The 26,029-nt window shown below is 42.3% G+C and overlaps 1 protein-coding gene across 4 annotated transcripts in view; it reads right to left on the bottom strand.

Annotated features, from left to right (window-relative positions):
• The window catches only part of PCDH11X (protocadherin 11 X-linked), a 1,108,633-nt gene that overhangs the window by 836,853 nt on the left and 245,751 nt on the right, over positions 1–26,029 (bottom strand). The gene's annotated exons all lie outside the window — the stretch shown is intronic.

The following is a 26,029-nucleotide window of genomic DNA, read 5'->3' as shown; positions in this document are numbered from 1 at the left end:
TATCAGCAGAGCACTGTTCTAAGCACTGGGGTTGATACACGGTCATCAGATTGTCCCACGTGAGGCTCACAGTCTTCATCCCCATTTTACAGATGAGGTAACTGATGCCCAGAGAAGCGAAGTGACTTGCCCACGGTCACACAGCTGACAAGTGGCAGAGCCGGGCTTCGAACCCATGAGCCCTATGGTACTTATTTATACATATGTTTACTTATCTATTCATTTATTTACATTAATGTCTGTCTCCCCGTCTAGACTGTGAGCTCATTATAGGCAGGGAATGCTTCTGTTTATTCTTATATCGCACTCTCCCAAGGGCACTGTATAGTGCTTTGTTCACAGTAAGCACCTAATAATTAAGAGTGAATGAACAAATGAATGATTCATATTTCAGGAGCCATCCTGGGCTTCTACAGTGCACTTCTGCTCAGATCGTGTACCTTGGGTTGCTGATCTTTCCCTGGGTTAGATATGGGAAGCAGCGTGGCTTAGTGGAAAGAGCCTGGGCTTCGGAGTCAGAGGTCATGGGTTCGACTCCCGACTCTGCCACTTGTCAGCTGTGTGACTGTGGGCAAGTCACTTCACTTCTCTGTGACTCAGTTACCTCATCTGTAAAATGGGGATAAACTGTGAGCCTCACGTGGAACGACCTGATTACCCTGTATCTCCCGCAGTGCTTAGAACAGTGCTCGGCACATAGTAAGTGCTTAACAAATACCAACATTATTATGAGAGGGGAATGGACCACCTCAGAGATAGGCATCAACCCTGGATCGGCTAAGGAATGGTGATGAAACTCAATGGATGGTTCAGGAAAATTGAATTTCTATCTACGCATGGCTTAGCCACAATTTTTGAATGAACGTCTCCATGGGATTTAAGTTCCTGTGAGATAGAGTTTTGTTTGGGATTTATGATCATGAAACCGGCAGGATAGTTCTGTTATTTTGTTCAGCAATGCAGCAGTTCTCTGAGAAGGAAGTTTACATTGCAGACTAATTGTGAATAAATAAGGCTGTGGAAATCTGTTGCTGTTTCCCTTCAATAATCCACCAACTTCATAATGATGGTGCCATGAGATAGTTTCACTAAGGGAAAAGCGGAGAGTTTCAAATTTTCAACACAATTAATTCTGCCTTTCATAGGATTGTTTTTTTTTTTCCTTGCTAATCAAATATTCACTGAGCTTTCCACTTCTAATTATATAATAGTTAATTGGAACATGCTGAATTGATTCAAAAAAGGATCGTCGTCATGCTAGCTTATGTTGACTTTATTTTTTCTTTTAGAATTAACATTTATTATGAAGAGCAAGTGTGCTTTCGTGTACACACACACACACACACACACACACACTCACACACACACAATTGTGTATCTACACAAGCATAAGTAACATCTACACTTCCAGATGGATTTCTTGAAAGACAAACCTGCCAAAAACCTCTTGTAAACCCCAACTGATCGTAACAATTCCACCGTTTATTTATTTTTTTCTTTCTATTTAGCAATGTAAGTGTCACAGAGTGTCCTTCATATAATTAAATGTTTTACTCTGACTTGAAGTACGAAGGGCTAGAAAATCTTGACTTGATTCTAAGACAGCTCGGCATGAGCTACGGTGCCTTATTTTTCCTTCTCCACAAAGGTGAAGCAACGTTATTATATTTTAATTTCTGCTCCATTCAGCCTTCAAGTCTGAACACCACAAAGAAAAATGCAATTTACACCCATAATTATCATTGCTGATGACAACAGTGAGATTGCTCAGCAGCTTTCTCTACTCCGACCTCTGCACTTGACGTGATATCATGTGGCCTCCCAGAAGGCATCATGTCTACTGACCCTACTGTACTCTCCCAAGCCCTTGTACAGTGCTCTTTTTCATGACAACTCTATTTGTAAATATTCTTTATGTCTGTTTCCAGGTCCAAATGTAAGTTCCTTGTGGGCAGGGAATGTATCACTACGTTCTGTACTTTCCAAGCACATAGTAAAGAATCTTATACCAAGAGTGTGCTCAACAACAACTCCTACTAATCAGTCAATTGTATTTATTGAGCTCCTACTGTTTACAGAGCACTGTACTAAGTACTTGGGAGAGTATAATGCAACAATATAGCAGACACACAATATAACAGACTCATTTCCTGCCCAGAACAAGCTTACAGTTCTGTAGTCCCACCACTCCCAATATTATTACTCCTAATACTTCTTCTCCTACTTGTATTATTCATTCAATATTTAATAGCATTTATTGAGCACTTACTATGTGCAGAGCACTGTACTAAGCGCTTGGAATGTACAATTCGGCAACAGATAGAGACAGTCCATGCCCGATGACGGGCTCACAGTCTAAACGGGGGAGATGGACAGCAAAGCCAAACAGAGCAAAACAAAACAATAATATCAAGATGAATAGAATCAAGGAGATGTTCACCTCACTAACAAAATTAATAGGGTAATAAATTAGAGATACATATGAGCCCAGTGCTGACGGGAGAGGAAGGGGGAAGAGCAGAGGGTTGGGGGTGGAATACAACTTCTGGAGATGAAGGAGAACGAGGAATCCTTCTGTGGTACTTGACAAGAGTCACTGAAGGTATGGTTGCCCAAATATGAAGACTTCAGAAACCTTTATTGGCCACAATGCAGGGACAATTTGCACCGATCCTGTTGCTATTAGCTTTGTTTTTTTGTTTTTTGGTTTTTGTTTTGTTTTGCTTTTAGCATTTGGGCCAGAAACCTTTTCCACACCCATCAGCTAAATAATCCCTTATCATTTCAGCAACAATGCCTGACCACAAATCTCCCCACGAGAGGTAGATGCAGTTTGATTTAATAAACTTTCTTGGAAACCATCAAGTTCACATTGTAATTTACTCCACCAGAGCCTAGCACTTGTTTGCAGGAAAATAAATGCATTAAAAAAAGAGAGTGTTCTAGCTTTCAAAATCCATATCCAGCATAATATGAACTGGACTTCACCTTTAAATATTTTTTTCAGCCTGAAGAAATGTCTGCCACTTAAGAGTATTTGCTTTTGTTATTTTCATATTCTGAAGTATCTTGAAACTCTAATAATGCATTATTAAGTAGACTTTGCTATTACTTTATAGATTTTAACTGGCTATTTACTTTCAGCCCATTTCTATCTTCCTATTAAAAAAAAATCAGCACACTATTACTCTCAAAATGATCCCCTTGTGAGGTTGCTAAGCATCTAAATTATACTGTAGTCACCGTAATTTAATGACTGAATCGTAATTCCCCATGCTTCCTGGATTTACATAGCACCACCACAAGATAGGTCTCATGCTAACCAGAGCCAACCAGCTTACGGAAAATCAAAATTTCTGGAACTCAGAAGTCATATTTCCTCATTATGCTCATACATCATAAGGATTTATGTCTGGATAGTCAACGATGCCTCGCAGATTTCGCCGGCCTACTCTTTCATTACCTCTGTAACGTTTCTGTATTAATTCAGTCTGCTGCATTCAGGGGCCCTCCGAGGTTTGGATACAGGACGTGACCCTCCTGTTAGCTGTACCATGGGGGAACAACACTTGAGAGGGCTCTGGGCCTACCTTGAGTCAGTCAAATGTATTTACTGAGCACTTATTTTTGCAGAGCACTGTACTAAATAGTTGAGAGACACAATATGAGATACAACAGGAACATCCCTGTCCATAACAAGATTACAGTCTGGCGGGGGGGGGGGGAGGAGACAGCCATTATTATAGAAAATTGCAAATATAAATAAATATGAATGAGAGAGGGAACCACTTCCCCCTTGCAGATTCTCCTTTTTGAAGCCTCAGGACCGAAGCATGTCCGCCATTCCCAATGGAAGACATCTTCAGAGGAACAGGTGAAGGGGATGGATTTCACGAAAAGACAGATCTCTTCAGGTACTGTTGGGAAAGATGGGAGAGTTGAAGAAGGGGCAGGAGGAGGGAGGGACTGGAGTTGAGCAGGGGAGTTTTTAGGGAGATCACACTTGATGGCTTTAATTTTTTCAATAATGTATGTGATCAGGTCATCGGGGACAAGAGACGGGGAGGCAGGGGTACAGGAGGTGTGAGGAGGGAGTTAAACATCTAAAACAATTGGTGAGGGCAGTGGGAAGGGGAGTAGATAAGGACGGAGAAGTAATTTTTCCGGGCAGAGGAGAGGGCAGAGTTAAAGCACTTAAGGATGAACTTGCGGTGGGTGAGTTCAGCCTGTTCTCTGGATTTCTTCCATCGGCACTTTGTGGTGAGTGCACTGTGGAGGTGATCCAGGGCTGTGGGTGAGTGGTACAGGATAGATGAAGGGTTAGGGGAGCAAACAAGTTGAATTCAGTAGAGAGAGTAGTCTTGGGAGTGTCGATTTGGTCAAGGGAAGGTAGTTTGGGCATGGAGACAGTGGAAGCAGCATGGGTTAGTGGAAAAAGCAAGGGCTTAAGAGTATGCACAGTAAGCTTGTGTCTCCACCGATTTTCTCCCGTGCCGCTGCTGCCCAGCCCAGGTGGGTTTTGACTTGTAGCCGATTGCCTTCCACTCGCTAGCCACTGCTCAAGCTAGGAATGGACTTATTTACTCTTTATTCTCTTGCCTCATCTCCCTCATACTCACTCTTTTGTCCTGCCCGGTAAATTCTACCCCCATCGAATCTGCAGAACTACAACTTTACCAATTCTAAGGTCTTCCTGAAATTCCACTTCCTCCAGAGAACCTTTTTTGATTAATTTTTTTCACTTCAAGTTGTCATTCTAACTGCCAGATTTAGCACTTATGTATATATCTGTTAATATTATCTACTTATTTATTCGTCGATTCATCTTGCGATACGCCTAGTATAATGGGTTGTTTCTCTGTTCTTCCTCCTTCACCAATATTTGTAGTTTATGTATGTCTCTCAGTCTCCCCCAATTAAATTTTAATCACCTTGCTATTTTCTATTTCTGTCAGACTCTCCAAAGTTCTGAGTCCTGTGATCCATACGCTGAGAACTACTGACTGAATACAATAGAGACAGCTAATTGACTATGCAACTAAGGGAAAGAGGGGGAAGAAATATTAAATTTCTAGATCATTTTTCAGGATTTTACATTCATTTTTATAATTAGTGATAATAGTGAATTTGACTAAGCACTAGGAGCCAAGAACTGGGGTAGATGGGAGACGATGAGTTTGAAAACACAGTCTCTCTCCCACATGGGGCTCATACCCTCGGGGGAGGAAGAACAAGTCATTTAATCCCCATTTCATCTATGAAGAGGGTGTGAGAAAGTGAAGTTGTGACTGAATCAAGATCAGAGAGCAGGCAAGTGGCAAAGTCTGAGTTAGAAGTCAGTTCTGTCTTCCAGATCTATGCTCTTTTCCACCATGTCACAAGGCTATATTCCTTTCACAATCCCCCCCTATCACTTTACCTATTATACGTAAAGAATGGTCCTTACATGTCTAGAATGGTCCGTTCCATATACTTAAATGGGGTTGGCAATTTATATTTTGGACGTTAATTATAAGGTCTGTCTCACCCAATTTACGTCTATAAATTCTATTGTATTGTACTTTCCCAGATTCTTATCACAGTGCTCTGTACATAGTAAGTGCTCAGTAAATACCATTGATGGATTTGTTTCTCACTGTTGCCAGATGCTTCATTATTGGGCTCAAGAAGTTACTTACCCAATGTCCAGAATTCCTCATTTTGGATTCGATATTTCATTTTCATTAGTCATTTGAAATCACTCAATCATGAAATTTAAGTGACATTTTTGACCAAGACTTTAATACTCCTTTGAATTATTCCAAGTGGTACTTTATTTATTTTTTAACAAGAAAAGAAAATGAACTGCATTCTTAGTCTATATAAGAACCGAATTTAATTTCACGGAAATGGCTAATGTAAGTCTTGAACTTCATGCAAATCCTCTTTTCCCCCAAATTCCTAACTTGACAAAGGTCAATAAACATTTACAACTCTTCTCTGTTCAGTTTTTCCTTTTCAAATATGTTTTTCTGTTTCCCCAAATGGCATCAAACCCAAATCAGTAATCTGCTTTATTGAAAAAATACATGTTTTAAGTAATTTAGCTAAACAGATTTTTTTTTGCATCCAAATATACAGTCATTTCAAAGTATTTACTTCAAATGCAATATATGGAAATCATTATATACACACAAATATATACATACAATATGTATCGAGACACACACATATATATATACATATAAGTATGTAATAGTAATAATAATAATAGTACTTGTTAAGCACTTATTATGTGTCTAGCCCTGCTCTAGATATATTTACCTATGTATGCATGTGCCTTTATCACCTACTAGGGAAACTGATCATGCAATGTCTTTAAAATGATTATGGTATTTTTTACACACTTATTACGTGTATAGCACCATTCTAAGTGCTGAGTAGATATATGTTTACCAGGTTGAACACCAACTCTTCCCCACATGGGGCTCTCAGTCTAAGTAGGAGAGAGAACAGGTATTGAATCCCCATTTTACAGTTGAGGAAATTGAGGCACAGAAAAGTCAAGTGACGCCTAAAATCACCCAGCAGGAAAGTTATGGAGTCAGGATTAGAACCCAGATCTCTGACTTCTAGGCCTGTGTTCTTTCCATTAGGCCATGCTGCTTTCCTAATCTATCTTGTCTATCTAATTACTGGTTGAACCAATAACTAGGTTCAGAAAAGAGTGAAAGATCACATAATTCTGCTATATATTCGGCCTAGAGAGAACCACAAAAAAATCTAATGTTACACATTGCAAATAAGAATTAGATTTACTTGTAATCACTTGGGTCCAACATCATAAGTCTATTTTTCAAGCACTTAACTGGCCTGTTAGTTGGGCTCTGTGTACACGCCCCGGTGGAAAATGCATAGGTCTGAGAGTCGGGACCTCTGGGTTCTAATCCCGGCTCTAGAACATCTTGCCTGCTCTATGACCTTGGGAAAGTCATGTAACCTCTCTGTGACTCTTCGGTAAAATGGGGAGAAGATAGCTGTTCTCCTTCCCTCTCAGCCTGAGGCCAGCCCAAGTGTCCAATCCGATTATTTTGAATCTACCCCAGCATTTAATGCAGTGTAGGAAACAGAGTTGGCACTTCAAAATTTTAGTGTGTATTTATACACACATTCACACACACTCATGCATATATAATTCTGCTCACCACCAAAACCATTAACTGGCAGCCTACAGTTTTAGGGTGTCTGAAAATGGACTGTCTATTGAAGATTCTACTAATCGCAAAGTTCTGAAAATGCAATAAATTGCCTCTTTTTTCTAATATTCCATGTTAATATTTATATTAGATTTAGAATGAGGGTTTGTTTCTTGATTTATAGTAATTATTTATGTGTGTGTTTCATTGTGTCTGGTAAATTTAATCATAGCTTTATAGTTGCTCCTCTATTCCCAATACCACCCAGTTGCATTATATCCATGAACAAATGATCCCCCATGGTATGGTGTAAAGTTATATTTTTATCGAGGGTGTATGTGGATAATTTAAACCACAAGAGCCAAGTTTGAGTGGGTTGTGCATTTAACAAAACCCCAAGATAAAAATTATAGCCTTTTATATGCACAGTGAGAAAAGTGGTACACACAACAGCAAAAAAGAAGACATTCACTGCCTGCTATTATTAGAGAAGGCAGATAAAAGAAGTTGGGGGAAGGATACAAGGAAAGTTTGAAACTCAATCTCTAGGCTACGAAACCTTGGTTGGGGATTAGAAACATTTTGGTAACGTTAATCTGGCCATTTCTCTGAATTTATGGATTCAGAGTCCTCCTAAGCAGCGTGGCTCAGTGGAAAGAGCACGGGCTTTGGAGTCAGAGGTCATGGGTTTGAATCTCAGCTCTGCCACTTGTCAGCTGTGTGACCTTAGGCAAGTCACTTGACTTCTCTGTGCCTCAGTTACCTCATCTATAAAATGGGGATTAAGACTGTGAGCCTCACGTGGGACAACCTGATTACCCTATATCTACCCCGGGGCTTAGAACAGTGCTCTGCACATAGTAAGTGCTTAACAAATACCAACACTATTCTTATTATTATAGTAACCAATGCCCTGGGCTTCCCAGTGTGTGAAGCAGATTCTTTTTTTTTTTAATCTTTATGATACCTTTTCGAACGCTTAGTACAGTGCTCTGAACACAGTAAGTGCTCAATAAATATGCTTGAAAGAATGAATAAATATGATTAATTAATATTATTAAACATGATTATTAGTGAGGAGAACAAATGGACATTCTTTCTTCTCTACTCACATTCTCCTACTACAGGCTCAGAGTCTTTTCCCATGACAACTGAAGCCCCGAAAGTTTTTGTGGAAGCTGGGAGCTGGCTTAGGTGTCATGGTAATAATAACAACAAATAATAATGACATTTGTTAAACCCTTACTGTGTGAAACATTGTACTAAGTGTCGGGGGGGATACAAGATAATCAGGTCAGACACAGTTCCTGTCTCAAATACAGTTAAGTAGGAGACAGACCAGATAGTAAATCACCTTTCTACAGAAGAGGAAACTGAGGACACTGAGAAATATAGTGACTTGCCCAAAATCACAGAGGAGACAGAAGGCAGAGCTGGCATTAGAACCCAGGTCCTCAAAATCAATAAATCAATCATATTAATTGAGCACTTAATGTATGCAGAGAACTGTACTAAGCATTTGGGACTCCCTGACCTGGTCTCTTTCCACTTGGTCACTGTTCTCCTGGTAATTAAAAGTCTAATCAAAATTCATCGCATGCAGAAAACTTTTCCAAAATACATGGATTCAGTGAGAAATCAGAAATGAATTTCTCTTCTCCCGGTCGTCTGGCAAGTGGGATTTTCATCTGTCCTCGGTTCTTGCAAGAGGCTGGACGTCTCTTGGATGCTGATGTTCCCTGGACAGGCTTCCCTTTGTTTAAGACACTGCACTATTTTCCCAGGGCAGCGATGGGGGGGCTTCATAAAGAGAAACACATCTGGGCATAAAGGGAATTTAGAAGTAGTTGCCACCCAAAAATGAAGAAAAGATTCCTGGTGAGATCTGTTGCTCTGAAGGAGGAGGAAATATTTGGATAAAAAGCAGCCCCACAAAAGGCCTGGTTCTTCCTCATCTATCACACTAGGAGCCAGATATGTCTCTTTCAAGCTCACTTTGCAGACAAAACAAACTGGCAATTCCTGCGTACCAGATGTCAGAACCACACGTGGTAGAGATGGACCACCAGGCCTGCTCTGGAGACACAGGCAATGATATGTGGGCTTATGGATTAAAATCATCTGATGTGTTTTATTAGAAAATAAACAATCACATTCTAATAACAGTGCTGGACTGCCTAGCAAATGGAATGCCGTTGCTGTTTCTTTAGGTGTTCCACAGAGAAGTCTTTTACAATAGTTTTGTGGAATTACAACCCCCTCGCACTCAGTGTGTGTAAGAGGGTTATCACATAACTGCTTAAGGGCCATTCCGTCACAGTCAGAGAAACGTGGTTCACCTGACGGCCTGGGTCTGAGAAATCGTCACAGCAGGGTCATAAATTTCTACATCATTCAAGGATTTTTGTTGAGTCCAGAAAGTTAGCCACTGCTAGCCTACTGCATGATGCCCGACCCAGTACTATTCCAAGTGTTATCAGTGATTGTAGTGTGTCTTTACCACTTTAATACATCTTAGATGTTAGGAAGTCTCATGGGCGAACATGCATTACTGATGAGGAATAGATAAGCTCATCAAATCGTTATTCATCATAATAATGATAATAAGAATGATCGTGTTTGTTAAGCACTTAATACGTACCAAGCCCTCTTCTAAGTGCTGGGGTAGATACAAGGTAATCAGCTTGCCCCACGTGGGGCTCAGAGCCTTAATCCCCAGTTTACAGATGCGGACACTGAGGCACCGATAAGTTAAGTGACTTGCCCGAAGTAACACAGCTGATCAGTGGTGGAGCTAGCATTAGATTAGAATAGATTCATTATGATACGGGGGTTCTTCTATAGAGATCCCTAGACACTCTAGATTATGAAGCCTAGATACTTACAATATTACTACTACTATAATAATAGCAATATTTGTTTTGCACCAGATACTGTACAAAGCTCTGGGTTAGATACAAGATAATTGGTTTAGAAATAGTTCCCGTTCCACTTAGCTCTCACAGACTTAATCCTCATTTTACAGATGAGGTAACTGAGGCACAGAAAACTAAAATGACTGGTCTAAGGTCAGGCAGCTGAAGAGTGGCAGAGCTGTGATTCAAACCCATGTCCTCTGACTCCCAAGCCTGTGCACTTTCCACTAGGCCACACTGACGACCTTCATCAGGCAAGTATAATAAAGGGTAAGAGCGGTTCGTTCAAACTCCACTTTACTTACAACGTTACAGGCTCCTCGATGAAATGTTAAATCAATCCTTTAATTAATCAGTGGCATTTATTGAGCTCTTCCCATGTGCAGAATATTGTACTAAGCACTTGGGAGAGAATGAATTGTACTTTCCAAATGCTTAGTACAGTGTTCTACACACAGTAAGCATTCAATAAATGCAACTGAATGAAGATAATACGACAGAGTTGGTAGGCACGTTTGCTGCCCACAAAGAGCTTACTGTCTGGAGACTGCAAATGGGACATGACATATTTGAATGCTTTTTATAAGACTCTGGAGGTCCATATATAAGTATATGCTTGGCTCAGCTGATTTTATGGTGTGTGTCTGTGTGTGTGCATTTTCATGAACAGTGTGCAAGTGTGCAAAAGATTCTCTCTCACACAGCATCTCCTCTTCTGAACTGCAGGAACATTCGACAGACTGCCCTTCATTTTCTTGTCACAGCTACAGCCTGCAGACCATACGCGCCTGCGTAACAATAAACTCCCACTGTTCAGCTGGGATGTTGCTTTTTCTGAAGTTTTTCTTTACCTGCAGCCTCAAAATGCTTTCTCCATTCTCCTTTCTATTACTATGGCCAACAGAGGAGGGTGAGTACAGCATTCACAGGGAAGGGTGAGTACAGACTTAAATTTTCTTCTTTGTTTTGGCTCTAACTCCTCTTCAAGGGGAGGTAAAATGAAAAAACAAACAAAAACATTGAAAATAAAAAACATATAAATACACATTTAGTCTTCTAACTCCCATTCCCATTACTGGTTAGGTCAACAGTAGAACATTAATAAAAAGAATGGGGGGGAGTTGTCTGAGCTTACCAGCTTCTACTGTGGTCTGGTGGAAAGAGAACAGGACTGGAAATCAGAAGATGTGAGTTTTAAACCCAAATCTGCCATTTGTCTGCTGTGTGAGTCACTGTGTGTGTCTAGAGTGAGTCACTTAGCTTCTGTGGGACTCATCAGTTTCTTCATCTTTAAAATGGGCTTCAAAATACGTTCTCCCTCCTACATAGACCTTGAGCTTCTTGTGGGACAAGGACTGTGCTTCAGTTGATTACCTAGTATATAATTCAGTCTTGGGACATAGTGAGTGCTTAACAAACACCACAATAATAATAATAATAATTTTGGCTCTGTGCTAGCCTGGTTTAGCACCTAAACATGAATGAACCCCAGTAAACTCCAGTTAACCTCTCTCATGAAAGCCTACACTCCATTGTAAGACATGAAGTAAAAGGAAAAAACCTTTACCTCATCTGAAAAATTGAGACTGAGACAGTGAGCCCCACGTGGGACAGGGACTGTGTCTGACCCGATTATCTTGAATCTACCTCAGAGTTTAGAACAGTTCTGGGCACATAGTAAGCACTGAACAAATATCACAATTGTTACTATTATCAGGTGTGTGAGAAATAAGAAAAATAAACAGATTTGATTTTTTTCATTATTCAAACCAGACCCAAGACTTGGCTTTGGAAGGGAAAGGAATGAGGAGACAGTATAGGGGAGATGGGGCACAGAGGGAAGGGATTAGGGTATGGACAAGTTCCTTCAAGGGGAGGTGAGAGACACCCAGAATTATCCATGCAAAAATGTTTGTGCCATATGGATATGGATTCTTCAACTGAGATGTAGTTTTTAAAAGTTCAAGTAAAATGCAGGATGTTTTTATAGTGTCTGAATAAGAATTCCATCATCAAACTGGAGAAAATTGCTACAAATATGTAGTATGCTTATTTTGCCTCTAAGTGATGTGCCCTGTTAATTTTTACGGTACAAACTGGCAATTGTTCATTTGTCTGAATCACCAACATTCTCCTGCCTTTGAGTCCATGGTGTTCATAGAATATATTTTTATCTCACTTTCCTTGGTTCAGTAGTGAAGGAACTCAACCGAGACCATAAATTTATCTGTCACATCAGTCTCGCAAATTCAAATGCCTCTCCTAAAGAAAAAGGCTTCTTGTCCAAATAAACACACACAATCTATGAGACCATTGCAACCCTGAATGTTGAAATGAAAGCTGGAATTAGATTCTCACAGTTTACCCTCAGTGACTTCTGTTTTGACTACGAAGGGTAACTTTATAGACTTTGGTCCTGAATTTTCAAATCACTATTTTTTAAAGTTTTCTATCAAAGTCAACAACAACAAAAAAAATCTAGGGGTACCAGGTACCTTTCTTTCACCACCCAGGGAAGGAGGAGAGACGTCAAATTTCAGGAAGTTCACCTGGGACCACTTTCCCTCTGTACTCACTACGTCCTTGGAGATAATTCCAAAAGAGAAGCAGAGAAGCAGTGTGCCTCAGTGGAAAGAGCACGGTCTATGGAGTCAGAGGTCATGGGTTCGAACCCCAGCTCTGCCACTTGTCAGCCGTGTGACTGTGGGCAAGTCAATTCACTTCTCTGTGCCTCAGTTACCTCATCTGTAAAATGGGGATTAAGACTGTGAGCCCCACGTGGGACAACCTGATTCCCTTGTGTCTACCCCAGCGCTTAGAACAGTGTTCTGCACATAGTAAACGCTTAACAAATACCAACACTATTAAAAGAGCTCTCTGTTCCCACACCAGCTGAGACAGTGATACTCTGTAACTCACTTGCACCTTCTCTGGGGATGTGTTGACTTTATGACCTGAAATTACTTGTATCAACTTTTGGCAGAAGTATTTTGTTTTTCCAACAGCCTGCTCTCAGCTAATGACCACTGAACAAAATGACACACCTCAGAGATTGCTCAGCCTCACTACAACTACCTTTCCCCTAATGAAGGTTATGTTGGAAGAGAATGGATTACTAATAGCAGGGAAACACTTCCAAGTCAGAGTTTTGTGTTAATTCTCTCCACTGACCCTATGAGGACCAGCTACATCCTAAGAAGCAGCATGGCCTAGAGCATGATTAGCAGGTCACGGGTTCTAATCCCTGCTCCACCACTTGTCTGCTGTGTGACCTGGGGCCTTTCACTTCCCTGTGCCTCATTTTCCCCAATCTGTTAAGTGGGAATTAAAGCACTGAGTCCCGAGTGGGATGGGGACTGTGTCCAATCCAAATATCTTGCATTTACCCCAGTACTTGGAACAGCACCTGGCACGTAGTAAGCGCTTAACAAATATTATTATCATTATTATTATTATTATTATTACATTGGTCCCCGCACTTAGAAGAGGGGGAAGGAAGCCAGGAGAGTCAGTCTGTGGTATCCCTCTCTGAGGGAAGGGACAGACTTAGAAGATCCAATCAGAAACAAGCATTGGAGATGACACAGAAGGCCCAGGTTAGGGGAAGTAGAAGACCCTTGTCCATAATAATAATAATAATGTTGGTATTTGTTAAGCGCTTACTATGTGCCGAGCACTGTTCTAAGCGCTGGAGTAGACATAGGGGAATCAGGTTGTCCCACGTGGGGCTCACAGTCTTAATCCCCATTTTACAGATGAGGGAACTGAGGCACGGAGAAGTTAAGTGACTTGCCCACAGTCACACAGCCAACAAGTGGCAGAGCTGGGATTCGAACTCATGAGCCCTGACTCCAAAGCCCATGCTCTTTCCACTGAGCCACGCTGCTTCTCAATAATGTTGGTATTTGTTAAGCGCTTACTATGTGCCGAGCACTGTTCTAAGCGCTGGGGTAGACACAGGGGAATCAGGTTGTCCCACGTGGGGCTCACAGTCTTAATCCCCATTTCACAGATGAGGGAACTGAGGCACAGAGAAGTTAAGTGACTTGCCCACAGTCACACAGCTGACAAGTGGCAGAGCTGGGATTCGAACTCATGAGCCCTGACTCCAAAGCCCGTGCTCTTTCCACTGAGCCACGCTGCTTCTTATCCCTCCCCTCCTTTAGACTGTAAGCTCATTGTGGGCAGAGAATGTGACTGTTGATTGTTGTGATATACTCTCCCAAGCACTTAGTACAGTGCTCTGCACACAGTTAGTGCTCAGTAAACATGCCCACGTGACTGAATGAATGAGTTGACCTGTGAGCCTGGGAGAGTGGGGATGCTTGTACTGGGGACCCTGGACAGACCCATGGCACAGGGTGGGATCGGTGAGGAGCCCTGGAAATTTGGAATCCAGTGGCTAGGACTAGGGAGAAGTGAGGCTCTTGTCTCTGAGGGAGTGAAGAACGTGAGCCCAGGAAGCCTGAAGGGAAGTACACAGGACATGGGGGAAGGAAGTAGTCGATCCAGAGAAAGGAGTTTTGAACTGGACCTGTGTCCATGTGTCAACTTGTTAAGAACTTATTAAATATTGTTGAGAGCTCAGATCCCGGTGTCTGCCTGTGATGGGGGCTGGAGGAGAAGAACTGGGAGAGCTGCAGGTTTGAGAGAGAGCGCCTTGTCTGCAGGCTTTTTGCAGCCAGACCCAGGCCCGGGGTGGCTAATTCCCACTGACCTCTTCACCTTTGGCTAGGTACCCGGGCTTCAGCCAAAGAGTTGTGGCAGAGATGAGGGTGAAAAGACTTGGGATGCCCTGACCTCGGACCTATGTTAGAAGGATGGGAAAACTGGAGGGCTTCAGTCAGTCATTCATATGGAATTAATTGAGGGCTTACTGTTTTCAGAGCACTGTACTAAGTGTTTGAGAGTGTACAGTATAATGATAAACAGATCTGCCCACAATGAGTTTACAGTCTTCAGGAGCCAGGGAAGACTGACTCAGGTCCAGATGCTCCTTAAGTAATTTCAGGGTGGAGGGGGAGGTGTTGGTCGGGATTTAGAGCTGAGAACTCCTGGTAACATCGTGGAGCCAAAGAGCTTCTCAAGAAAGGGCACCAGTGCAGCCCACAAAACAGTTAACAATATCTGTCTTTAACGGACTCAATCATCCTACTTCACCTTGCTGATCTACTACAGCTTAGCCTACACAGTCTACTCCTCTAGAGCCAGCTTACTCACCATACCCCCATCTCATCTATCTTGCCGCTGATGCCTTTCCCATATCCTCCCCCTAGCCTGGAACTTCCTCCCGGTCCATAGTTGCCAGACCATCACCCTCTCCACCTTCAAAGTATTATTAAGGTCACATCTCCTCCCAGAGGCCTTCCCTGATTAATCCCTCTTTTCCCTGGTGCACTCTCCCTTCTGCATCATCTATGCACTTGGATCTGTGGCCTTTAGACATTTGATATTTGCCCCACTCCCGATCCCAAGCACTTATATGCATATCTTTAAATTACATATGATAGAATATTCATTTGCATTAATGTAAATCTCCCCCTTCAAATTATAAGCTTGTTACAGGCAGGGAACATGTCTGTTAATTCTGTTGCATGACACTCTCCCAAGTGCTCAGTATCGTGTTCTGCACATAGAAAACACTCAGTAAATACTATTAATTAATTGATTGATGGATGGATGGATTACTGATGATGCAAATCAAAAGAGAGGGTAGTGGAAAAAAGAGAGACAAAAATCATTCACCCTCTCTTATAGACACCGATTTCATTTCTTGACATTGCCTAGTGCCTTCTTACCCCACAGGGTGAATGAAGGTTTGATCTTAAGCAAGGCAAATGCCTTTCTTTTTAGACCTATAGAATATGCTCACTATAGCAGAATACTTGACTTGGAAAATAAACATTGTTGTTTCCCACTTCATTCCTTGCCTCCTCTGGTATTTGAGCTCTATTTTTAAATTTTTTTAATTTTATTTTAATTTACAGAAATGTACTGACAGAGCAAACCCCAGTTTTGGATGTGATTGCCTTGTGTTTTCAATTGAGTACATTACTTACTAAATGCAGAAATATTAGCTTGAATTATTTAGCATATCGGGGACTTAGTTAGAGCTCCTGAGAAAATGCCTCTAGTACAATGGAGCGCATCCTCGTTTAATACACCATTGCCCAGAACATCCATAAATGGCCCTGGAACTTACAGAAAGCCACAGGGCCAACTCGCCTATTCCCAAGCTCTGATACCTTGTAATGCTCTTCTAATCGTCCCGTGTTGTAACATGCTCTGGAGGAAAATTTGAATGTTCCCACAAAGTCAAAGAGAAGTCCCGCCAATGAAATTAAGTGAAAGGGATAAAATGTGCTTCGGTCAATGCGGGCCCCTTAAGCTAAACTTTGGAGGGTGAGACACATAGATTATTCAGTAGAAAAGCTTTTAATTAGTGTTCCTTTCAACTTACTCTGCAAAAGACTACACGAATCACAACAGTCCATCAAGCTTGGTGCGTGTGTACTAAGCAAGTTTTCGGGAAAAAAAAAGTGCCTTTGCTGTGTGTTTGCCCAGGTACCTGAAAGCTAATTTAAAACATGGCATAAAGTGTGGGGAATCGAGTTCTTTCAGAGAAAGAACTAGTTCTGTTCTTTGACACCTAATCAGAGTTATTTTGATTAAACATAACACTGCTGCCTTTCTAAGCTTATTCGTGCTGTTTTTGGTATCTCCCGCTTGAAATCCAGGTGGTAGAATAAACGGTCTAATTTTCAGCAGCACTATCTGAGAGCTTTGGGGAGGGAAAATTATGCAAATGGCGGGAGGGTATATTGATATCGATTCCTACCTAGCCTCATGTGTTAAATGTAATTGCTTTAATGGACAATTGTCTCCAGCTTGTAAACTTGAATCAACCGACATCGGTCTTCCACTCGAGGGTCCAAAATTGTATCGATTCAAATATCGTCCTTTAAAATCAGGATAATCCCTTTTGGAGACTTCAAATTTAATTTTGCGACTACATATAAGTGACACCGGGTCAGCGATGCCATCAGCTGAATGCCAACTGACCTTGACAGTTCTGACATTTTAAACAGGCAGTTTGCACTGATTGACTCAGTGCCGAGCGGGCTCATTATTTATAGTGCGATCTGGTCCTGGAACTACTTGATGCTGACCTGGGTAGTTTTCATCTTCTACTGAAGAGCAGACAGCAGTGGACCCCTACTGAATTTAAAAGTAATCCTCTCCTTTGTATTCCCTAATTGTACGTCTTTTTTTTCCTACGGTCTCCCCGCGGGGCTTCTTTGCGGCGGGCTCCTGCAGGTGACACCCTGAATAAACTTCCCAGGAGTGAAGTGCTACTGCTGTTCTTACTTGCCCTGTGACTGTACTATATTACTAGATGCCCCAGACGTCCAGTGGGAATCCTATCTCTAATTTGCAGGGACAGGATGCGATTATAGGGGTGGAGGGAAGGTAAGGGGCAGGGAGAAGTGATGGAGACTAATAAGAAGTCTGGCATTATTTAGTGCTCGCTATGTGCCAAGCACTGTTCTAAGGGCTGGGGTGGATAAAAGCAAATTGAGTTGGACACAGTCCCTGTCCCACATGGGGCTCACAGTCTTAATCCCCATTTTACAGGCAAGGTAACGGAGGCACGGAGAAGTGAAATGATTCGCCCGAGGTCACACAGCAGACTCGTGGCGGAGCTGGGGTTAGAACCCAGCCTTCTGATTTCCAGGCCCATGCCCTATTCGCTAGCCCACGCTGCTTCTCTGGGGAGAGACACCCAGGGCAATAAAAGCGAAAGGAAAACCGTTGTTTATATGGGAATCCACACAGTGATCTCAGGTTAAGAAGGGTAAATTTCTCACGTGAGAAGTGGCAGAGCATCGTTAGGAGTCAGTATTCTGAAGCATCTTTAAGCCCAGTTCGGCTTCTCCCTCAGTGGACTGCTTGCTGTTCAACAAAAGGAGCACTGTGGCCTAGTGGAAAAGGCACGGGCCTGGGAGTCAGAAGATCATGGGTTCTAATTCCTGCTCTGCCACTTGTCTACTGTGTGATCTGGGGCAAACTCATTTCAATTCTCAGTGCCCCAGTTGCTTCATCTGGAAAATGGGGGTTAAGACTGTGAGTCCCATGTGGAACCTGGACTGTATCCAACCTGATTAGTTTGCTTCTATTCCAGGGCTTAGTAAGGGGCCTGGCACATAGCAAGCGTTTAACCAGTACCATTTGAACAAAAAGCACCTTAACACCTTTATTTTTCCTCTCGGCATCTCTCGCCTAGAGATTTTTCTAGCAGAGGTTTGGTTTGAAATTCCACGCTCCTGATGATGGAGGAGAGCGACTTACTACTGCTGTCGAAATAGGCTTCAGACATAAAGCTTTTGAAATGCTGCCTCCATTGATTATTTGCATTCCGTCTGTACCACCTACTCAGCAGGCCACAATCCCATCCTTTTTCAACTTCTTTCCACAAATGACATATTGAACAAAACCAATCAAAGCAGCAAAGGGAGTGCTGTAAATTATTCATTCTCCATGTGCACAGTTGCCCTGTTTGACCCCTTACTTGTTTGTAAGTTTGCTAGCTTTTTAATCTTTCATCTGCTAGATTTTTATGAATTCTCAGAAGGCTCCTTCCTACTGCACTCCACCGCATTGTCTGAAATCCTTCACTGCATACGACTTTCCATTTCATTTCAAAGGTCTCTGTTTAAACTTTTAGAATATGGCTACTGGAATTAGACAAGAGCCCCTTCTCTCCCTGCACCACCGGGAGAATTATAGAGCGTCACGGCACCGGGTGTCAAAAATATCTCCATTGTGAACCGAGGGTTGGCTGGGCGTGCCTAAGGAAAAGGACTTTTTCCACACTAAATATCAATTTTTGATATGAATTTTCATGAGGCGATTCTAACCCTGAGCAAGAACAAATGTGGGTAGGCAGAGTTCTGGGCAACCAAATGTAATAATTTGGGGGCTCGAAGCTGGGCCTGAGACCACGGAGGTGATTGACAGAGAGAACGGCATCCTCCTTCCCCTCCGTGACTCCTCGGATTAGTCTCTAGGGTCCAGGCGGCAGACTTTTTTGAACCCCTGAGTAACAGCCGTCAATCAGAAGGATTTCCCAGCCAATCGGCAAGGGTTGTACTGAGCGCAGTCACGTGACCAAAACACCCTATTATCTCTACTATCTCAAATGGCTTTCACCAGATTGACATGGAAAGAAAGCCAGCAATTTACATATCACTCATAGATTTGATTAAAAATGGTTTTGTGCATATTTCTCCAACTAAGACGTGCTGATTACCGATTTTTTTCACTCAATCGAGCTTTGGTTTTATGACAGGCAGATATGGCTATTGATAAGCCCGGTTAAAATGGAGGGGGAAAAAAAGGCCGGAATCAGTAGCCATTTTCTTATGAAGAAATATGAATAAAAGCCTTTCATTTTTTCTAAAAATACAAATAACTTGACAAAACGTATGCCTACAATAAGAGCAATGAGGAGAGAGGTTAACTGTTAACTTATCTTTAAAACAAAGATATTTAGATGTACTTTTAAAAATTGCCCTATTTGTTTTTGACCACTAAGCTTCAACATAAATACAAGGAATCATGTATACCAAATTAATAATGTAATCTGAAGGACTGACCTGGCTAACGTGGTGACGGATGAAGATGAATAGGTTCGAAGGGTATTTTATCCATTTTCCCCAACCCCCAGTAACACTGTGAACATAGCGGATTCACTTTAAGCAGAATTTGGGGGTTGAACATGCCATTTCATTATTATTCCTATTGCTGTAGTTAATATCAGACAGATGTATAATATGAGGAGAAAATCATTTTGTAGAAACTCTTGGTAAAATAGCAAACCAAATGATCTTTTCACATCTGGGAAGGTATTTAGTAACAAGCCTCGTGGGTATGGAGGAGGAAAAAAAAAGGTCTTCTTGCCTCATCTAGTTTCTCTGATGTGGTCACATATAACTCTGCTCTGAGAACTACACAGTTGCCACAGTTGGAAACAGCCCTTTCCTTACATGATGGTGAGTATGTAATAATGTTGGTATTTGTTAAGCGCTTACTATGTGCAGACCACTGTTCTAAGTGCCTAGGTAGACACAGGGTAATGACGTTGTCCCATGTGAGGCTCACAGTTAATCCCCATTTTACAGATGAGGGAACTGAGGCCCAGAGAAGTGAAGTGACTTGCCCACAGTCACACAGCTGACAAGTGGTGGAGCCGGTATTCGAACACATGACCTCTGACTCCCAAGCCCGGGCTCTTTCCCCTGAGATGGGGACGGAATGGTGAGAGGAAGAGAGGGAGCGGAGGAGGAAAAACTGGGGAGAGGAGAGAGGGAGAGAGTCAGAGGAGAAGGCCTAGGAAGAAGGGAGACAGGGAAAAGAGGAGAAGAGGGAAAGAGGGAATAACGGACTAGAATGAGTGAGGGCAAACTGGCTCACACACTCCTACATTGAGAGCCCCCCCCCCCCCCCCCCCCCAAGATGCTCTCTTCGCAGAGCCTGGACAGAGAGGTGACATACATTTTTAATATTAATAATGATAATAATAATGTTGGTATTTGTTAATTGTTTACTATGTGCACAACAGTGTTCTAAGCGCTGAGATAGATACAGGGTAATCAGGTTGTCCCATGTGAGGCTCACAGTCTTCATCCCCATTATACAGATGGGGTAACTGAGGCACAGAGAAGTGAAGTGACTTGCCCACAGTCACACAGCTGCCAAGACGAAGAGCCGGGATTCGAACCTATGAGTTCTGACTCCCAAGCCCGGGCTCTTTCCACTGAGCTACGCTGCTTCTCAATTAAGCAATGAGCTGTGTCAAAACGTTGCACAGTTTGCCTATGGGTTCTAGTCTTAGCTCTGCCAGTGGACTGCTTTGTGACTCTGGGCAAGTCGCTTAACCCCTCTGAGCCTCAGTTTCCTCACCTGTAAAATGAGGATAACATCTGCGGTCCCCCATCTTAGATTACAAACTTGTAAGACTTGTAGGACAAGTACGGTAAGCAATCTGATTATCTTGCTTCTAGCTCAATGCTTGGGATAGTGCTTCGGCAAATAGTAAGAGTTCAGAAGATACATACTTGTTTAACACCATAATTATGCTTATGATGGCAAACTCAAATATGAAGGCATAATTGAGACTAAAACAAAACAAAAACATTTTAATTAAAATAATTGGTTGCAAATTGTGTCATTATATTCCTTTATATTTTCCTCAACTTCAAACTACCAATGACACAAGTTAAATGGGTTTATTCAGAAGAAGCTATGGGTCTGGCTGTGCTTAGTATCACAATATAATCACACATTTTAATTCAGTCTGCTTACCTAACATTTTGTGAATATGATTTAAGGTTACTCACTGTGGGTGGTATTTCTGTAATCCTTCCTTTGGGTGCAATTGTAAATTAATGGCTCCTCTCTCCATAACTTTGGCTTCGCACCCTCAACTAAAATCTGCAGTCTTCAGCTACACAGGATCTTGGTGTTGTTCATTTTTTTAATCCACCAAGCTTGTGAATATATGGGAAAGTAGACAACCAGCCATCATAGAGTTTTCAAAAGCAGGTTAATACACTCCACAATTTTAGCCTGCTCTTTAAAAAAAAAAAAAAAAAAAAAAAGAAAAAAAATGTCCCAGGGCCCAATCCCAGTGGCCAGAAACCTCAATTCCTAAGATACCTACAACCCTCAAATTCACACAGTCCAGCATTCTCGGGAACTCATACGTCGACCCCATTTAGACATTCTGCTGCCTTTCTGGAAGTTATTTCCTCTCTCAAGTGCTTGGTACAGTGCTCTGCGCATAGTAAGCGCTCAATAAATAACACCGGTTGATTCATTTCCTCTCTTATTCCACGACTCCTCTCCCATTCATTCATCGAATCATATTAATTGAGCCCTAACTGGGTGCAAAGCAGTCTACTAAGTGCTTAGGGGAGTACAATCTCTTGAGAAGCAACGTGGCTTAGTGGAAAGAGGCCGCGCTTGGGAGTCAGAAGTCATGGGTTCTAATCCCGGTTGTGCCGCTTGTCAGCTGACTTTGGGCAAGTCACTTCACTTCTCTGGGCCTCAGTTACCTCATCTGGAAAATGGGGAATAAGACTGTAAGCCCCACATGGAACAACCTGATCACCTTGTATCCCCCAGTGCTTAGAACAGTGCTTTGCATATAGTAAGCACTTGACAATTACCATCATTATTATTATTAATATTACAATACAACAACAGACACATTCCCTGCCCACAAGAAGCTCACAGTCTAGAGGAGCAGACAGACATTGATATAAATAAACTGATATCTCCCACCAGTCAGGGCGATGCAGAAGGACACACACACACATCTCCACTCTGTAAGCTCTCACCTCCTCAAGCCTTACAGACCCCTCAGCGATCTCCGACACATGCCCAACCAACCCATTGGACTCACTTTTGAATATGTGCAATTTTTCCCCCCACTTTCCTTTTAGAAATTATATGGAAGAAAGGGAGAGAAAGGGACAGAGGGAAAGGAGTATGAGCCTATTGGGAAGCAGCGTGGCTCAGTGGAAAGAGCACGGGTTTGGGAGTCAGAGGTCATGAGTTTGAATCCCAGCTCTGCAATTTGGCAGCTATGTGACGGTGGGCAAGTCACTTAACTTATCTGTGCCTCAATTACCTCATCTGTTAAATGGAGATTAAGACTGTGAGCCTCATGCGGGACAACCTGATGACCCTGTATCTCCCCCGGCGCTTAGAACAGTGCTCTGCACATAGTAAGCGCTTAACAGATACCAACATTATTATGTGCTACTCAATGGTACAATCGATTATGTTGAAAATTTTACCTTTAAATATGTTCCTGTTTCTCTACCCTATTAAGAGTGTCAGCTCTCTGTGGGCAGGGAACATCTCATTTCTCCGCTGTGAGTTTCCTAAGTGCATAGTAGAGTTTACTAAACCCAGTGGGTATTCCACAAATATTACTACTACTACTAATTATGGTATTTGTTAAGTGTTTACTATGTGCCAAGCACTGTTCTAAGTGATGAGGTTGATACAATCAGGTAGTCCCACATGGGGCTCACAGTCTTAATCCCCATTTTACAGATGAGGTAAGTGAGGTCCAGAGAAGTTAAGTGACTTGCCCAAAGTCACACAGCTGACAAGCGGTAGAGTTGGGATTCGAACCCATGACCTCCGACTCCCAAGCCCTAGCTCTTTCCACTGAGCCACGCTGCTTCTCTGTTACTACCGCCACTCTACTACACCTATTATTTCCACTTTGATTCATTCATTCAGTAGTATTTATTGAACGCTTACTATGTGCAGAGCACTGTACTAAGCGATTGGGACGTACAATTCGGCAACAGATAGAGACAATCCCTGCCCGATGACGGGCTCACGCTCTAAATGGGGGAGACAGACAGCAAAGCAAAACAGCAGCATGGCTTAGAAGAAAGAGCCCGGGCTTGGGAGTCAGAGGTCATGGGTTCTAATCCCAGCTCTGCCACTTGTCACCTGTGTGACTTTGGGCAAGTCACTCCACTTCTCTGGGCCTCAGTTCCCTCATTAGTAAAATGGAGATTGAGACTGTAAGCCCTATGTGGGACAGGGACTGTGTCCATCCCGATTTGCTCGTATCCACTCCAGTGCTTAGTACAGTGCCTGGCGCATGGTAAACACTTAATAAATAATAAAATTATTATTATTATGATCATATAAATATATGTATAATTATTATTATTATTATTGTTTTTAGCTCATACTCCTTTCCCTCTGTCCCTTTCTCTCCCTTTCTTCCATATAATTTCTAAAAGGAAATTGGGGGGAAAAAAATCATGGAATCTTGTTGAGCACTGGTGCTTTTCCAAACCTCTTGGAACAGTAGTCCACCCTGCAGGATACTGGTTGCAATCCAAATAGGGTTGGTAGAAGGAGGCTAATTATGGATAATGGTGGAGGGGCTGAGAAAGAGTTGTAATCACACTAGGCATTTTCAATAACTCATTGTAGCTCTAGATACAGGAATTCTAATTCAATACTCAAAGATAAAGAGACAGTTTAAATTCAAGTCCCGACAATTCGGCAATTAAACAAAATAAACTTTCTTTCACCGAAGCACATGTGGTTAACAAAGACAAGTCCGTCACCGAGGGAGGCCGAGCAGGACTGAGAGAAGGAATAGAGACCGTTTTGTCTCTTGGATTCTACAAGGATTACCTCATTTTTGTTGTGTCCTATAAGGTGCTTGTTAAGAGCTTACTATGTGCCAGGAACTATACTGAGTACCGGGGTAAATACAAGCTAATCAGGTCCATGTTTTTCATGACGCTCACAGTCTTAGTTCCCATTCATTCATTCATTCATTCATTCAGTCAGTCAGATTTACTGAGCGCTTACTGTGTGCAGAGCACTGTACTAAGTGCTTAGAAAGTACAATTCGGCAATTAGAGACAATCCTGCCCATGTTGGGCTTACGGTCTAGAAGGAAGACTATTTATGAATATTTAAGGTGAGATAATTTAATATTTAACCGAAGCACAGAAAAGTTAAATAACTTGCCCAAGGTCACTCAGCAGGCAAGTGGTGGAGCCAGGATTAAAAGGATTAGATTTTCTAGGTTTCACTTCCCAAAGGATTCTGGGCAAAGTAGCCCTTTGGAATTCTAGAAATGGCGTCTCCAGAAAAGAGGAGGCTCTTTGAATAGACTTCTTAGCCCATTCAGCCCCCTTTCTTGACATTTTTGCCTCTAACTCTACCTGAAGATTTGAACTACAAAAGTCCCTGCACAGCTTTAAAGAACGGGGGCCTTCCGACTCAGAGGAATGGGGTTTATTCTGAGATTTTTTGTCCCGAGTAAGGGTGAATGGCTGAGAAAGAGAAACTGTCCTTAGAAAAGTGGACGTTGAGGTGTTAGTGATAGAGCATGCCCTCGTGGGTCCATCCTGATCAGAGCTGGGGGTTTGCCGAAATAATAGGTCCTCTAGAGGAGAGGTGTCCTCTCAAGTTGTTGCCAGGGCCAACTTGGGACGAACTTCAAGAGAAGCAGCCCCCTCGTGTACCCCATCAGAGAGGACTGTTGTGGGCCATGGTGGATGATAATTTGCAAGCCCCCTGCCTCCCCTTGGCCAAATTAGAAGTTGTGTCTGCGTTAGCAGGGAAAGGAAGGGGAGGAGGATGGGTCCGGGGTAGGTGGGGAGAGGTGCAAGAGTCGGAAGTCAGGGATTCCCCCCAGAGAGACACTCTAGGTGAGGGGCACCTGCAACTTTCTGTATAACATCGTGACACGTAGGTACTTGACTGATGCAACACGCATTGTGTAATATGCAAACGGAAATCGTACGATACGGCGGGGTGGGGAAGGCGGTGAAAGAGGGTGGTACATTTTGCCCCCACTCAAGATAGGCAAATATCTGCAGCTGAACCTGCCTGTTGGCAGCCTGTCTGTATTCCATCCTGGGGAGCAAATGGGTCAGGTTGGAGGTTGTAAGCGCTCTCCCTGAGGTTCTAACACAGGGGACATTAGCGTGAGCAGTCACACTAATGCAGCCTTGCCACATTTACCTCCTAGAGGGCTAATATTTATTTTAGAGCTAAGTTCTCCAGCCACGTCTTTGGCAATGGACTTCAAATCCCATTACCTGCCGTGTGTTATTGAGAATGAAGAAATCGGGAGGTTGTAAATAATGATTGTTTTCAGTATGTCTCACAGTACAATATTTGCATTTAAGGGGAACCTTTTTTTAAATTGAGAGATGTAAAAATACTCAACTGAGTTTTTGCCTTGAACTCAAAGATGCTATCCTGAACAAGATGGTTCTATTTCAAAATGTTTTCAACATATCAATCTTTAATTAGTGTTTGTTACTGTTTGAAATGTCATAGTGTGCTAGGCGATGTTCAGAAATAATGATAAATTGG

This window comes from Ornithorhynchus anatinus, chromosome 6, assembly GCF_004115215.2.
Source record: "Ornithorhynchus anatinus isolate Pmale09 chromosome 6, mOrnAna1.pri.v4, whole genome shotgun sequence".
Taxonomy (NCBI): domain Eukaryota; kingdom Metazoa; phylum Chordata; class Mammalia; order Monotremata; family Ornithorhynchidae; genus Ornithorhynchus; species Ornithorhynchus anatinus.
Note: the sequence above shows the minus strand (reverse complement) of the source record. Positions and strands in the feature narration are given on the sequence as shown.